Source organism: Canis aureus, chromosome 2, assembly GCF_053574225.1.
Source record: "Canis aureus isolate CA01 chromosome 2, VMU_Caureus_v.1.0, whole genome shotgun sequence".
Taxonomy (NCBI): domain Eukaryota; kingdom Metazoa; phylum Chordata; class Mammalia; order Carnivora; family Canidae; genus Canis; species Canis aureus.
The window spans coordinates 73,034,097-73,046,351 of record NC_135612.1 but is presented as its reverse complement, the minus strand read 5'-3'; the positions used below and the strand labels follow the sequence as shown (position 1 = coordinate 73,046,351).

The window sequence follows — 12,255 nt, the reverse complement described above, 5'->3', positions numbered from 1 at the left end:
TAAAACACATAGGGGTGTCTGGGTGGCTCAGTCAGTTAAGCATCTGCCTTCAGCTCAGGTTGTGATCCCCAGGTTCTAGGATCAAGCCCTGCATCGGTGTCCCTGCTCAGTGGGGAGCCTGCTTCTTCCTCTCCCCCTGCCTGCTGCTCCCCCTGCCTGTGTTTTCTCACACACACGCGCGCTCTGTCAAATAAATAAATAAATAAATAAAATGTTTAAAAATAAAATAAATCTTAAAAAAAAAATAGCCATGTACAACAGTGCAATTCTAAACCATGCCACCTTCACTCATATAGTACAGGGCTCTATGGAGATGACTTTAAATATACAATAAGGTTATTATTAGGAGCTTTGTACTGTGCTTTTGCAGAATGGTTCTTTGAAAAGCGGAGTTTATTTCATTTTTTGGGCTACAAAAGTATTCAGGTAAATTTTATGGAAAATTAAGAAAAGCAGGAAAAGAAGTAATTCCTATTATTCCTATTCAATGACAGCCACAGCTAAACTTTCCCACCTTTTTTTTAAAATAGGATTTTTGGGGGGTGGGGTGGGGAATAGAACTTGGCTTCCAACAAATTTATATCTTGCTGCTTTGCTTCATTTTATAAGCATGCCTCCACATTCTTAAAACTCTCTGTAAAAAACAATTTTAAATGGCATAGTTTCATCATCCAACTGGAATCTGGAACATTATTTTTAAGAATTTACCAAGAGGAATTGTGTAGAATACTAGGGGAAACTTCAGGAATAATTAGGTAAATTTGATCTTTGAAAGAACGAAAAAAAAAAAAAAAACAGAAAAATTATAGGGACACAATAGAAGTCTGAGATGCTTATTTGCCAGCTGGCTAAACCATACTTCCTTGGTTCATTTGCTGTAACATCAAGGGGCAGTATGATTTAGTGAGAATTGTGAATGAAGAGAATTGTAACACATGTTATGACTTGGATGTACCGTGAAGACACTGTGCTAAGTGAAATAACCCAGACACAAAAGGACCAATATTGTATGATTCCACTTGTATGAAATATCTAGAATAGACAAATTCACAAAATTAGAAAGTAAAATCATGGTTGCTGCAAGATGGGGAAGGGGAGAATGGAGCATTAGCGTTTATGGCGTTTCAATTAGAGATGATGAGAAAGTTCTAGAGTTGGACGGTGGTGATGGTTATTATACAACAATATGAATGTACTTAATGCCACTGAACTGTATACTTAAAAAGTTAAAATGGTTAATTTGGTTACGTATATTTTACCACAATTAAAAAAAAAAACTTGAAAGTGACAAAGATGAGTGATGCAAAAAGGACAAAAATAAAATCCAATAAAATTAGGATTTTGTTAGAGGCCAGTAAAAAAAAAAAAAAGGCACAATGAAGAGGTTTAACACATTCAAGAAAATCTTGTGGCCTACAAACTCCATTCTCCGTATCTTCCTGTCTAATAGACTGTCGTTAAATAAATTGTATGGTGTGCCGCTCAATGAATTTTTAAGGCCTAAAGCTTAGATACATAAATCATATATCTCTTATTTAATGCCTTAAAAAAGTGTACTATACCACTAATATGACCCTTCTCTCAGAGATGTAGCAAAATACCTAACTTATTACAATTAAACAAGCTTTAGACCAAGGGCCTGGCAGCTATGGCCATGGGCCAAATACAGCCTGCCATTCATTTTATAAATAAAGAAATAAAGTTTTTCTTTTTTAAGATTTTATTTATTTATTTATTTATTTATTTATTCATTCATTCATTCATTCATTCATGAGAGAGACACAGAGAGAGGCATAGACACAGGCGGAGGGAGGAGCAGTCTCCCTATAGGGAGCCCGATGCGGGACTCCATCCCAGGACCCCGGGATCACGACCTGAGCCAAAGGCAGATGCTTAACCGCTGAGCCACCCAGGTGCCCCTATAAATAAAGTTTTATCAGAACACAGCCATACCCTTAAAAAAATATTATCTATGTTTGCTTTTGCAGTACAATGGCAGAATCAAACAGTTCAGAGATTGTATGGCCCACCAAACCTAAAATAGTTCCTGTCTAGCTTTTAGAGAACAAGTTTGCTGACCTCTGCTCTAGATGTGCAGAGAACATCCGTGGTACTAAGTAGCATAGATTGCTATTGATACGTATTACAGTTACATTTTCCTCGGTTTCCTATGTGGAGCAATGTCAGGACCAACTTTTAAGTTCTAACGTATTTTAAAGACAATCTTCTTGATCTGCCCCCCGCCCCCCACCTTGGTCTAAATAGTTTGCCATTTAAGTGTATGGTCACATTTATGAGACCTGGAAGAAGAGAAATCTGGTGAGGGTGGCTGGCTCGGCTTCTAACACTTAGATGTGCACAATAATAATTTCTTAAGAGGCACAATCACAGAAGGGTTTGGGTTCATTTATATTCATTCATTCTGCAAATATTTATTGAGTGCCTACTATGTGCCAGATGCCAGTGACCTCATTCTCATGGAGCCTACCTTGGAGTTAATGGAACTAGAGAATTACGCTTCAAATCCTAAAAAGCTGAGAACTAGGGCAACTTGTATTTGTGCTCAATGACCAGAGACTGCTTCAAAAGAGTTGTACCTCAATATTATTAACAATTTGTTTCTAATAAGACTGTAGTTTCCCAGGGGATCCCTGGCTGGCTCAGTGGTTTAGCACCTGCCTTCAGCCGAGGGCGTGATCCTGGAGTCTCAGGATTGGGTCCCTCATCGGACTCCCTGCATGGAGTCTGCTTCTCCCTCTGCCTGTGTCTCTGCCTCTCTCTCTCTCTCTCTGCTTCTCTCTCTCTCTCTCTCCCCGTCTGTCTCTCATGAATAAATAAAATCTTAAAAAAAGACTATAGTTTCCCAACGTAAAAGCATAGCCACTATCATTATCATGTTTTAAAAGATTAATTTAGAATACCCTCTTTAGAAGGGTAGAGAGTGGGAGTGTATATGTGCATGTGGGTGTTTAGAGGGGGGCGTCTGAAGAGTGAGATATACTATCTTTAAATAACAAGATTCTTCATGTGTAGAGGATTGAACACAATGAGTAGTAAGTATACTTTGTAAGTTGAACCTTATCTGTGAGTAAAAACCAACAACAAAAACTTGGATAAATGGCACAGAATTATCCACTAAATATAAGATAGTTTAAGATTTCATTTATTTATTTATTTGAGAGAGAGAGATGGGTGGGGGGCTCAAGCAGACTCCACCCGAAGCCCAATGAGAGACTCAATCTTATGACCCTGAGATTGTGACCTGAGCTGAAACCAAGAGTCAGACACTTAACCAACTGAGCCATCAAGGCACCTCAATGTAAGATTTTTAAAATAGATTGGGTAGTCTGATTTAGGCTGCCTACCATGCTGAATAAAGGCACAGTTTCTGGAGTTAGAGATCTAGAGCCAAAACTTGGCTCCTCTGCTTACTAGTTGTGAACCCGGGAAAGCTACTTAACCTCTTAAAGCCTTAATATTCTCTCATCTTTAAAATGGTGACAATGATGGCTAATGTTTATCGAATGCCCATTATGTGCCAGGCAGTGTGCTATTCTCTTTACATGCATTAACTCACTCCAAGCCTCAGAAAGTCTCTATGGGATATTATAATCTTTGCCTTACAGATAAGGAAACTGAGGCACAGAGAGATTAAGTAGATTCTCAGTTCATGAGCATCAGAGCTCTTATCTGAGTGTTGAGAGTCTGGTTTAGAGTCTGTATGTACCACAGCTGCCCCTAAGTGATTCTTATCACAGGGCTGTGGTGAGGAGTAAATGAAATGATCCATGTAACGCTCCTAGCATAGAATGTAGCACTAAATGTTCAAAAAATGTTAGAAGAAATGTGAACTTTAAAAAAAAGATATTTGAACTTGAGGTGAGAATCTTGCTCTTACGCAGGACTCTTGTGTTTACAGGGAAACAAGAGGTTTATCTCAGCCAACCTCAAACCAGTCAGTATGAGAAGCCTAGCCTGTGAGTTCTGGCATGGACCAGCGTACTAGAGTCTCCCAGATTCCATTCTTAGCAGGTAAGCTGTCTGGCAGTGTGATTCTCCACTGGCAATGTGGCAAAGGCATCCAAGTGTAAGCCTGTTTTTCACCTAAACTTTGGCTATAACAGTCTGCAGAGGCTTTTCCAGAAGGAACCTGAAGAGACTTGCTGCATTGGATGTAAAAAGGTCCAGTCATCCGTATGGATGCCAGGTCCCCCGAGGCAGGACCCTCCCAACACAACGCCATCCTTGCACACGCAAAAAATGCATCTGTCTTCATCGACTGCTGCTAGCTGACAAACGTGGCAATATGTTTTACACGTTTATTCACAGTTTGACGTATCAAACAGTGAAAAATATATTTTCAAATCTAGCTATTATTCTGAACTATTAGCTAGAGTTTTTGTTGTCTTTGTTTTAGGTCAAGTTTGAGCTTGTCAGGGTAAAATACAATTTCAAGGCTAAATCGGACTTAAAGCAGACATAAATCAAGGAATTAAATACTCTTTTGAGTAGTGGTTCAGAGTATCTTTCAGGAGGATTTTAACTTTGAACTGGTACATTTTAGAGGGCAAGGAACACCGCTATACGGGGAAAGCATTTCCAATGTTTGCCAACAAGTCTTTACTTAGGTTTAAACACAGAATGCATACACTCTAGAATTATCCAAACTACTAGTTAACTCTGGTTCACAGCTGTAGGGATGTGTGCGTGTGCATGTGCGTGCATGCACGTACGTCATGTACTTGGGATTAATGTGCAATTTGGAATTCAGGGGAGAGTTTCATTTGCTGACGAATGGACACATTGCAATCTGAAGATAATATACAGTGGTAAGCAGTGTCTCCCAGCACCAGCTGGAACCTAATTCAGTGGAAGGTTTTAGAATGTATTTATTCAAGAGGTAATTCAATCTCTGTTTGTGGTTAGATTTCTATTGTGATGTCCCTTATTTATACCACAGAATTTTTGTCTTTACTAATAGTCACTTCTTAGGCAGGGCCTAGCAGATAGGTATAATAAACTGTACAATATAATAAAACACGTAACCTACTGGAAGATTCTGGAAGAGTGAAGACTTTGAAGTCAGAGAAATACGAGTTCAAATCATGACTATGCCACTGTCAAATGAGGCAAATTACTTCAGCTCCATGACCACAGGTTAGGATGGTTCTAGTAATAGCACCCGTTTCAGAGGTTTGGATCCCGGATCAAGTGATATTTAATGCCACAAATATCAAAGGCCAACTTCTGCAAAAAGCTTCCAAGATTTGGCCTCACCCTGAGCGGTTATCTTACTGCCCTGGGCCCACGTGACCACCACCCATTAGAATACACAACAGAGAACATTCCCACCACCAGCCAGAGACCTCTGGCACTGGGACATTTCTATTACCTCAGAGTTTGGAAAGCACTGAAGGAGTTCCACTCAAAATGGAAGCAGAATACTTGGAATTTACCTGGAGGCCCAAACAATAAGCTGAAGATTGGAGTACAGGGTGCCCCCACCCCCCATCTCCACTAGCAACCTCCTGCTATTTGAAGGCATGGGCCTCGTGACACATAGAAATCCTTCCGTGACTCTCTCTTACTTAGGTAAAATCCCAAAAGGATAAAGAGGTGATATTCTGGGACATACCTTTGTCAGCTCCTGGCTAATCTGAGAAGAGTTAATTCACAAAGGGTCTTAAACTGTGTTGATGCTTGTACAGATTTTGTTATGGCAAAGCACACCATTCAATGAATGATTGTGTTTGATAAACAGATACAAAGCCAAGAGACTCACTTTTCCCAGGCATTTCTATCAACACATCTCTGAAAATGAAGCATTTTGCTGTGGGTTCCCAGGGAAGCTGGCTGCAGAGGGGAAAAGCTACTGGCTTTTTGCAGTAGGAGTGGGTGGGTTTTCTACGGGTGTTTGGCAGCACATAAATACCTGTTAAGAATCTGTTATCAGGTTCCCTTTAAATAAGCATTACACGCTTACATTTTTTTCTTAACAGGTTGATGGGGTAATGCTAAAAAAAAAAAACGAATCCCACAAAGTCGGCACACATCTGCCTCCTGGATTAATGTTTTCTCAAACTATAAACAAGCAGTTGAAGGGATTTCTGGTTTCACCCCTTATCTTGGCTCCTTTGACCCAAACTTTTGAGGGATCTGGCAAGGAACAGAAAGGCTGATGGGCAGATACAGACAGGAGAAGGAAGAAGGAGAAGCAGTAATGGTTCATATCATATAACAGTAGCTTGAAATTATATAGTGTTCTGCAATTTGTAAAATTCTTTCACATAGATAATCTAATTTCATAAAATCCCAGAATTTGAGCTGCAAAGGGACCTTTGGTATCATTTAATCCCAAGTTTCTCAACTTTGTTCCTTATTGACATTTGGGATGTGATAATTCTTTGTTGTGGGGTGCTACCCAGTGCAGTGTGCCATGTCCTAGCATCCCTGACCTCTACCTACTGGATGCGCAAGCCCCTCCACCTGTGACAAATCAAAATGTCTCCTGGAGGCAAAATTGCTCCCTGTTGAGAATTCCAGATCAAGTCTGACTATCTTGGAGTGATAACCAGACTATATACTTGCACGCGGAAAGTATTACTTAAATAGTAAGAGAAGTTGTTGTTATTTTATACTTGCCACTCCCAGTATGGGCTTGGCATCTCCTTCTGGGTCTTATTGTCAAAGCTGTCAAGACTGAGAAGTGTGCAACATCTTTCAAAGGTCCAGTGTATCTCTGATACCAAACTGCTCATTTAATTTGTTTGAAATTCTATCAATTTTCAAACCAAACCACTACCATCATACGGCCCCGTCAGGTGGATTCTCTTGTCAAACTGATTTGTCAGCACAGGCAAGCTGATGGGAGTGGGTCACACAAACACTACTTCTGAAATCAGCCTAAGGGACTGCCAAACTATAGAAGTGCCTCATTTAAATTCAGACCTCTCTGCTACATGGGCACAGGAAGACTGCTGGCATCTGCAGGGCCCGTCTCAAATGTCACTGCTGGTTTCTTTAATAATGTAGAAAGCTTTACTTAAGATTCAGAAGACTTCTGTTTTGTTTTAAAAGATTTTATTTATTTATTTGAAAGAAAGAGGTCACACTCAGGTGGAAGAGTAGAGGGAGAAGCAGACTCCCCTGCTGAGCAGGGAGCCCAATGCAGGGCTCAATCCCAGGACCCTGGGATCATGACCTGAGCTGAAGGCAGATGCTTAACCAACTGAGCCACCCAGATACCCCTAGAGTTTTGTTTTTTTAAAAAGAGATACTGTGGGGATGCCTGGGTGGCTCAGTGGTTTAGCGCCGCCTTCAGCCCAGAGTGTGATCCTGGGGACGGGATTGAGTCCCATGTCGGGCTCCCTGCATGGAGCCTGCTTCTCCCTCTGCCTGTGTCTCTGTTTCTCTCTGTGTCTCTCATGAATAAATAAACAAAATCTTAAAAAAAAAAAAAAAAAAAAAAAGAGAGAGAGAGACACTGTGAACAATCTCTAAAAATATTCTTCTGGAACAGCCAATTCGCTGGTACTAAAATCAGCATCTGTACCCTTTAGGCAAAAGGTAGTGATGTGATGGAAAAGATCATTCAGCCATATTTATGTATGCCTTCATTCATTCACTCATTCATTCAAATGATGATTGGACATTTGGCTACATGCCAGGCTATGCTAGGTCTTGGGGATACAGTGGTGACTGCTGCATGGCCTTTGGGGTTCCTAGTCTACCAAGGGTAGACAAGGGAAGACAGGAAAGAGGCTGAGGGAAACCAAGAGCAAAGATGAGTAGCCACATATGATCATTCAACGCCAGGAGGTCACATATGTCCTTTCAACACTGTACTGAATGCCAGAGCTTGATACTGCCAATAGCTTAATAAAGTGTACGAGCAACAGAGACCATGGGTTGGGAGTCGCCCTGCTGTAACAAGGACTGAAAATCTGCACATATCTGCTTTAATCATATTTAGAGACCGCTGGAAATTCTGCAAGAGTGAAGTCCTCCTTATCCTCCTACACTTAGAACTAAAATGTTATCATATGATATTAACTTATAACAAACCCGATACATACGTAATGACGATGTGATCCAATAAATTCATTAAAATCATAAAAACCAACATCCATTTTATTGAGCATCTTTGTGACACACACACACTCTGGTGACTGCCATTCTTTCAGTACAGTGATCATTTCGGAGGAGGAGGACACAGCTTCACAGAATGTCTAGTATTTCCAGAAAAGTGGCTACAGAGTGTGCTTTTCACTTACATGCTGAGAAGAGAGCAGCAGTGAGAGAGAAATAGGACTTCGATGCAATCCTCTCTAGAGGGAAAGAGATGGACTAAAAATAACATCTCAATGAGTTTCTGAAATGTTTTAAAACTCTTGAGTGAATGACAGCTGCCATTTTTGAGCACCAATTTTGTGTACAATACACCTAAAGGTAGATATTTGATTTTTCATGACATTCCTAGGAATTGAAGTTGACAATGTGGGCTCTACATTGGGAGAGCTAGAGATCTACTGGCCAAGTACAGCCCCCAGGGCCAAATTCAACCCTGTGGCCATTTTTACAAAGTTTTGTTGGAACGTGGCCATGCCCATTTGTTTACATATTGTGTATGGCTGCTTTCATTTGAGTTGCTGCAGCAGAGACAGTAAGGCCTCTGAAACCTAAAATATTTACGGACTGGCCCTTAACAACAAAAGCCTCCTGCTCTAGGGTCAGATTTCCTGGGTTTGAGCCGCCAGCTCTTTATTTGTGTAGCTGTATGATAGTTAAGTCATTTATTTTTATTTTTCTAAAGATTTAATTAATTAATTAATTAATTAATTATGAAACAGAGAGAAGCAGAGACATAGGCAGAGGGAGAGGGAGAAGCAGGCTCCCTACAGGGAGCCCAATGCGGGACTCAATTCCAAGATCCTGACTTGAGCCAAGGCAGACACTCAACCCCTGAGCCACCCAGGTGCCCCAGTTAAGTCATTTAAATGTTAGCTGTTACTGCCCCCTTTCAAAGATCAGGTGAGCTTAAGGCTCAGAGACATCAAACAGTTCATCCAAGATCACTCACAATTGAAACTTAGTTGATGACAAACCCACACTCTTTCTCCATGGTACTCTGCAATTTCCTTAGTATTAACAGGGTCAGCTATAGCCATTGTCAACAGAGTAAACCCACGATCAGTGCAAAATGGACATTGGTTCAAGGAGGCCCAAGCACAGACACTCCACTGTGTGCCTCAGTGCATCTCCCCACCCCCCCGCCCCTTCCCTGGGCTTTCGGATCCATGCACAGCCTATTTCTGGCCCTTCGCAAAGTAGTTACATGTTCAAATTGTATTTCTAGACATAAAAATCTATTGAATTAAATTCTTAAGTGGAAATATAGAAGGACTAGAATTCACATAATCCAGATGTTTCAGTAAGAAGATGGGACCATAATGAAGCAGTGGGTACCGTGGTTCCACACCCAGGCTCTGGAGCCAGGCTGCCCAGCTGCACATCCCGGCCCCACCACCTGTGAAACAAGGGCCATCACTCAGGCCACCTACTCTCCCTGAGCCTCAGTCTCATCACCTATGGAAGGGTGATAATAGACCTCATGATGCTGTGGGGATTAAATAAGACAATACATATAAAGCACCTAGAAAGGTACCTCGCTTAGGTAAATGCTCAAATCCCATCATCATCATGATTATTGTTTTAGTTGGGCAAAGCTGTAGATGTGTTTCAAGGATGTTCTCTTTGTAGAGCACTATATAGCCAAAGCTTAGAATCACACATTTTCTGCTTGATAATGCAATTTTAAAAGCTAAACAATTTGAGGGACTTTGCTCCCAAATTTTTCTGGACAAACTGAAAGGGAACTTATATAAGTGTTGCCTTCTTTATTTATATGGGCAAGTGTTTTAAGACACTACATGTGAAGGGCGCCTGAGTGGCTCAGTCAGTTGAGCATCTGCCTTCAGCTGAGGTCATGATCCCAGGGCTCATGTTGGGCTCCCTGCTCAGCAGGAAGTCTGCTTCTCCCTCTGTTCCTCCCTCTGTTTTTTTTTTTTTTCTCTCTCTCTCTCTCTCAAATAAAATCTTAAAAAGAAACCACTACATGTGAAATATGTGGTTATAATGATGCATTTTAAAGCTAATGATAATACAAAAAGTAAATATTATGTTCTTTTTAATATTTGTCCAACTGTGTAAGTATCATATATTTTTATTAACACTAAGTATACCTACACTGATGCTTTGTGAATGCTTACTTATTGAATGTAATAGGTCCTAAATATTATTTGGGATATTAAAACTACTAGCATACATTTAAGAAAGTAATGTGGGCACAATATTCTCAGAAAAACTCTATGTGCCAGCATTTGAATATATGAACTGGTAATTTAAGGGAAGGTCATTTTTATTATAAAAATATTCTTTGGGATCCCTGGGTGGCGCAGCGGTTTAGCGCCTGCCTTTAGCCCAGGGCGTGATCCTGGAGTTCTGGGATCAAGTCCCACGTCAGGCTCCCTGCATGGAGCCTGCTTCTCCCTCTGCCTGTGTCTCTGCCTCTCTCTCTCTCTGTGTCTCTCATGAATAAATAAATAAAATCTTTAAAAAAATTCTTTAATTAACAAAAGGATTAATATCAGAGTTCCTTTAGAAAGGAAGTCCTCTATGTCATTTAGAATATGACTGAAGTTATAGAAAAATTTATTTCTCCCTATATATGTCCTGTATATACCTTTCCTATGTATCCATATATGCCTACGATACTATGTAAAAGGATCTGTCCCATTTTCTGATGGAGAGACTGAGAACAAGGATGATCCTATGTTTAAGCTCAAAGTCACAATTCAATGGTGGCAAATTCGGGATTATAACTTAATAGAGAAGCTTTATCTTTGGGATGATAGTCTCAAGTTTAATTTCTATTTGACAGTAGTCCGTTTATATTCAAAACCAAATCAAACCCCAGCAAATACAGCAGAGTTTTAGATATAAATGGGCTTTTAAAAAATTCTAGGGTGTGTGGGTGGCTCAGTCGGTTAAGCATCTAACTTCAACTCAGGTCATGATCTCAGGGTCCTGGGATCAAGTCCCCCACTGAGTAGGGAGCCTGCTTCTTCTCCCTCTGCTGCTCCCTGTTTGTGCTCTCTCTCTCTCAAATAAATAAATAAATAAAATCTTTCAAAAACATAAGATAAATGAAAAATTCTAAAATTTGTGCACAAAGGATGTATTTCATTCATTTAGTTTCTTGAATTTATCTCAAAACAGATTTAGAAAGTGAACTTCCTCAAGAATTAGCTTCCACAGTCTTTATAATGATGTGTAAATGCTATTCTTTCCCCCCTCCCTCAACTGCAAACCGTATTAGTAGTTTGGATGTAGTAGTTATAGAGTAATAGTATGGCCTGTTATTGCTATGCCATATTATATCAGAGTACATGCTTTACAGGATATGTTCTTTCATTACCTCCTGGTGGTATGCCAGATGGTACCATACAGGAAAATGCTAGGTCTCTTTGTAAGGAAAGTGACAGACACACTGCCTGTCTTGAAACAAAGACTCTGAAATGGAGTTACACAAATATTAGCTTCAGTTTTAGGTGTGACCTTCTGATTTATTTGGCTAACAGTCAGTTTGGTTGTGACTATGAAACATTATCTGCTCCCACAGAAAAAAAAAACAGATCCTGTTTAATGCTGATGTCCTTATAGGTCACTGACCAATAGTATCTCAAGGCAATAGTGACAGGGAACTAGCATTTGGTCAGGAATACCCTCAACGCTGAACAAGAAGTAGATTACTATCTCCTCAATGTTTAAGTTGAATGAGGGGTATTTTTCGAGTTAAAAATATTTTCAAATACCACAACAGTGGTTCTTGACATTATGACCAACGAGAGGCTCTTTGTGAGACAAGAAATATAAAAGGAAGTAAACCTTTCTAGTGGGAGACGAAGACAGCATGCATTAGAATGAGTCTTTAATCAAAAAATATTTTGGGCAGCCCTGGTGGCTCAGTGGTTTAGCGCCGCCTTCAGCCCAGGGTGGGATTCTGGAGACCTGGGATTGAGTCCCCACATCGGGCTCCCTGCATGGAGCCTGCTTCTCCCTCTGCCTGTGTCTCTCTGCCTCTCTCTCTCTCTCTCTCTCTCTGTGTCTCTCATGCATAAATAAATAAAATCTTTTAAAAATTTTGTTTTCTTTCTATTCATTAAATGTTTAAAGTTTTTTTTATCTTTATTCAGC

General features: G+C 40.2%; 1 protein-coding gene and 1 long non-coding RNA gene across 3 annotated transcripts in view; one reads left to right on the top strand and one right to left on the bottom strand.

The window, feature by feature from the left end:
- RBM47 (RNA binding motif protein 47) overlaps nucleotides 1-12,255 on the bottom strand; it is a 151,067-nt gene that overhangs the window by 13,734 nt on the left and 125,078 nt on the right. The window lies entirely within an intron of this gene.
- The window catches only part of LOC144301775 (uncharacterized), a 109,403-nt gene that overhangs the window by 6,544 nt on the left and 90,604 nt on the right, over nucleotides 1-12,255 (top strand). The window contains exon 2 of the long non-coding RNA XR_013368627.1: nucleotides 3,920-4,032. This is a non-coding gene — a long non-coding RNA (uncharacterized LOC144301775). The remainder of the gene's footprint in view (nucleotides 1-3,919; nucleotides 4,033-12,255) is intronic.